This window comes from Conger conger, chromosome 2 (assembly GCF_963514075.1).
Source record: "Conger conger chromosome 2, fConCon1.1, whole genome shotgun sequence".
In the NCBI taxonomy this organism is placed as follows: domain Eukaryota; kingdom Metazoa; phylum Chordata; class Actinopteri; order Anguilliformes; family Congridae; genus Conger; species Conger conger.
In genome coordinates, this window is record NC_083761.1 from 4,226,919 (window position 1) to 4,232,267 (window position 5,349).

Here is a 5,349-nt window from a genome sequence, read left to right on the forward strand (position 1 = left end):
TGTTGTTTGCAGTGTCGTTACTTAGATAACTCTCATTTTTACATACATATTTGAAGATGAGTAAAGCAGTGCAGCGTTGTGGGATTCATGCGCCCGAGAGGTAAACCGTGAGCGTTGTGTCCAGTGTGCGAAGGAGGCGGGTGAAGACGATTGACGACATCCAATCAGCTTCCAGGCTGAGTGAACATGTGACCAGGGTGTATCTGTCCTTCATCCCCGGAGAGGGATCTCCGAGGAAATCCACGCGTGTGCCGTTTACTTCCTGTGTTAATGACGGCCTGATCACCGATTATCACCGGTACCGATTATTGCAGCCAGTGACATCACTTCCTGAGCCAATTTTGGTGTTTCCAAAAAAAAAGGTTAACTCTAAAAATGTTAGTTTAACTAAAAAAAAAAAAAAACCCGAAACAAACAAACAAAATCATGTTGCACTGGACCTCAAGGGGTTACAGATTTCAGCCATATCTGGCCCATGGGGGGGGGTTTCGTAAGTGGCCTCATAAAATAGACACAGTGGATGGCTGTATAAATTTGAATCTAATCACCCGGATGTCCCTGAGTCATGTGGCCGTTACGTTTATGAACTAGATTCACGACGGGAGTCCACATAATGGCTTTCGGGCCGGCCTGGATCATCGACGCGCTCAAGATGCCAAAAATTTATTATGAATCATATCCGTCGTAATAACGGGTCCGCACCCCCGTGGAGGGGAACGGTGTGCCCTTTTTACGAAGGCGTAAAAGTCTGTGTTGAGTTACGCTTCGGAAACGCTATGAGGGATTCGACGGTTGCCGCCACATATTTCACGGATGACCGCGTGTCTTGTCGCGTTACTGCGAGGCCTTCAGACGCATCGGTTGACCCCCCCTCTGGGCCCCGCGCAATGGTACGGCCCGTGAACCCGCGATGGGCCCGGCCCAAGGGCCGTGCGAAACTGAGGGGAAATGACAGTCGTGTCGTGTCCTCTGTGGTCCGCTCACCACAGCCGAGAGACCAGAGGCCGTGATTCACTCGCCAGTAATGCCTGCAATTTTCGGAGATTACTGACACCAGGCGGTTTACCTCCGGCTCATCGGTGTCCCCGTCTGTCAGAACCGTTTGCGCTTGATTCGTTTCAATTATACGTCTTCGGGATTCGGTATTCGGCGTGTAGAAAATGTATATAATGAAAGTTGGGTGGAATTATAATTTAGTGCTGTTTTTGGATATTTTGGATATAGTCAAAGGAGTTAGGAATGCCTTTTAAGATTTCCATTTGTTTTTTCTGGGTTTTGTTTTTGTTTTTATTTTATTTATTTATTTTTGGGCTGCACAACATCTCCCTGACTTCAGAAGCTGAAGTAATTAGAACAATTTGCTTTTCAAAGAAACGCTTCTCGGTTCCTGGTTGTACCCACGACATCCCCACTGGCTTCCAGAACAAAGTTTAATATCTGCGCAACATCAAGGACATACATGTCATGTGTTTGTCTTTCCAGTTGAATAACAGGACCACTTGAACTTCCACCGGCCTGTGTTATGATCTCAGCTTAAAAACCTGTGAATGACCCCTGGCTAATTTAGTGGACCCTTTTTTTTTGTCCAAACAATTCCGCTTCACACCCCAGGACCATGCCGAGGAGTGTGTGGTCCTATAATCACGGCTCTTCTAGAAGTGTGCATGTAGCCCAGGAACGACCATAAACCAGTCTGAGAGTCCTGGAGTCTCCTTGTGAGAGCTTTTTGAAGCAGTGGTCCTCACTCCTGGTCCTGGAGAGCCGCAGGGTGTGCTGGTTTTTGTTTTCGCCTGAATATGAGCAACCGATTCAGACAAAAGAAACCAGGTGAGGGGAGTTAACGTGTGTTATCGACTACTTTAATTGATCAATTAAGTGATGAGTAACAACAAAAACTAGCACACCTGCGGCTCTCCAGGACCAGGAGTGAGGACCCCAGCACACCCTGCGGCTCTCCAGGACCAGGAGTGAGGACCCCAGCACACCCTGCGGCTCTCCAGGACCAGGAGTGAGGACCCCAGCACACCCTGCGGCTCTCCAGGACCAGGAGTGAGGACCCCAGCACACCCTGCGGCTCTCCAGGACCAGGAGTGAGGACCCCAGCACACCCTGCGGCTCTCCAGGACCAGGAGTGAGGACCCCAGCACACCCTGCGGCTCTCCAGGACCAGGAGTGAGGACCGCTGTTCTAAAGCCCTATCAAGACCTAGCCACTGTAGCTGCAGATTAGCATAACAATTTCAAGATGGCAGAAATGAGGCGGGGGGGTGAGTTAAAAATAAAATGGAGGGATACCACGGTTGGTTTCCTCAATGGTCGTCAAAGGGCTCCCAACACAGTCATCAACCTTCAACGTGCTTAATCGAGGCTGCAGATTTATGGCTTTGTCTCAATCCTGTGTGCGACCCCAACACAGACCCCAAAATAGGATAGACCAGGCCTGCACAAGAAGTGCCTATCCATTTTGGGGTTTAACATCATCCTAGTCCAACTTCTGCTCTTAATTATTTCAGGGTTTTTTTTTTTCCCCTCCAGTCTTTCGCTGCAGCTGCTGACTGCATGTGTATCCGGTTACTGTTATACTGTGGTCTGATACAGCTTTGCTGTTTAGAGCTACAAAGCCAGGGTAACAGGTTGGAATAAAAACCTTAAACCTTAAATAAAAACCTCTAACAAGAATGTGAAAGTCTTGAAAGAATACATCCAATGAGGAAAGTGCCCACATATCAATATGACCGGATCTGGTTAGAAGAAATTAGCTGAATGCTCTGATCCCACATCAGTCTTTAAAGAACAGCAAATGAACAGCAATATGAGATCAGGGGCCAGTTCCGCAAAGCAGGATTACTGAGTTAGCCATATAACATAGTGGCAGGGATGTTTAGAGAAGCTTCATAACCAATCTGGTTACTGTTCCTGAAAATATGATCTGCAGAGCTAAGAAAGTCATCGCTACTACTTAATGAACAATATCCTTGAGCTTTTGCTGAAATGTGAACTACTACAAGTGTTCGTTTCAAAAACCGTGTCCACCGTTCACGACGTCTAAGAAAGCAGAAGCTTAAGCTTGTGTGATGTTTTCATTTTTCAGGGCCTCTGTGTATATTTTACACACGACATCAAAAGCGTTCTCTGGCCTCTGCTTCGCCGGTCTGGTTTCTGTCATGTGACGAGTGCGCTGTGTGTCTCCGAACGGTTGTAGGACGCTACCGAGTGATGACCGCCCCGTTGTATTTCAGAGTTCTCCATGGAAACAGTAGCCTGGACATCCCTGCAATAAAAAATCGTTTGGTGCAATTTTGCTGTCGTCATTTGCCGGCTCATTCTCAGTAGCTTCTAAAAACCGTAAACCACTGGGCTGACAGCATAGTAGTGTAGCCATTCTTTTTGTCCTTTTCTTCTTGTAATTATGAATAATTGAGGTCTCTCTGCTTCCCAAACTCAAGGTCGTCCCGCTCTGCAGTTGATGTTGTTTTTTTTTTCTTTTCTTTCCGCTCATGGCATCTGGCTACCATGAAATGGAAGGGCCACGCAGATGTCGTGCGCCTATCGCAGATGAAACGCAGCGAAACACGATTAATTTAGGCTGCCCCTCCTTTGAAACCATTCGAATCCCTCGCTCCCATTTATAACTATTAGTTGTGCACTTTTTTTTTTGTAAGATAGAATGATTTTCACCACATACTTATTCTATTGGCATTTCGAGTTGTCATCTGAGCTCCAGTTCTATGAACCAGAAGCATCTTCTCAGTGTTCTTGCTGCCTGTAGCCTAGTCCTAGTGCATAAGGAACATGACTGGGACCCAGGAGGTTGGTGGTTCAAGCCCCAGTGTAGCCACAGCTCTTGCACCCTTGAGCAAGACCCTTAACCCTGCATTGCTCCAGGGGGGGATTGTGTCCGCTGCTTAGTGAGATCAACTGTAAGTTGCTTTGGATAAACGCATCGGCTAAATAACAACAATATTATTATTAGTACTATGGTGGATCAGTATATGAAATAAAAAATAAAATAACAGACTCTGAGCTGAGGTCCGGTGTGTGGCAATAACAGATCAAGAGTGATTCATGGTTTGCTCAGCCTTGAAGCCTAAAAGCTCCTAATGAATCCAATTCATCATAATGCTGTGGATATGGTTGGAGATGACGTCCATTTTGGATTTAACTGAAACTGCCCGAAGAGCTCCTGCCTGCCGTATGTAAAAGAATTCAGTAATTTTTCAAAGACTGTTTATTTTGTTTATTTATTTAAAATAATCAGAATACTAAAATGAAAGAAAGAATGAGCACAATTAAGACGGTTTACAAACATCTAACGGACGGCAACTAACAAAATGGTTTCACTTGCATTCTTACGGGGGGACGAAATGGCCCAGCGTGTAGATTTTATTGCCTGTCAAATTGGGTAAAGAACACAACTTCAAGGTACTTTTGTTTTGTTTTGGTATCTTTGGTTACCCATTAGCAGGTAGGCTTCGCAATAAAGCAACAGATCCCTGTCACTACAAAAGGAGCAGTGGTCAGATTTTTGTTGAAAGATGGCTGTCTCCCAAGTGTTTACGTGCTGCTGTCTGTTAAGGGAGATGTTACATGCAGGTCGAATACGTCTGTTAAGGGAGATGTAACGCGCAGGTCACATCCGTCTGTTAAGGGAGATGTAATGTGCAGGTCACATCCGTCTGTAAGGGAGATGTAACACGCATGTTGCATCCGTCTGTTAAGGGGTTAATGAATAAAAAGTAGGAATGCACTTGCAGACAGAATAGTGTGTTGGCTTTTGACGATGTGGTGCTGAGCATGTCTATTACAAATATCTCACGCTGAGAGACCTCACGCTTTGCAGGGTATTAACCGCAAGCCCATATATTCACCTGAGGGCAGGAAAATAAATCCCAAAAACTATTCCTCATTCCAGATATGAGCTCCGGTGTTCAGTTTTATTGCACCATTACAGCCAAAGAGAGAAATGAGATTTCTGCCATAAACTGAGCAAATCATGGGTTACCTCAGACACCATCAAAACATCACTTCTGTTTGTGCAAGGTGTACATTTTCCTGATTTGTTTTGGAAGTTTTGTTGTGGAGAGAATAATTCATTTTATTTTTTATGTAAATTGGTCAATAAAATTTTTATAAGTGGAAAATACACACAGGTGCCCTGAAATGGCAGCCAGGCTGTGTATACAATGCTCTAACAATGTATATACATACAATGTATGCTCTAATTTCTCCATGGTGAACCAAAATGTATAAAAATACCCTTTTAACGCTAAGGATCTGCTCTTTCACCACATGCTAAAATGTATATATTAATATATTATAAAGAATTATATGAATAATATAAAAAAAACAA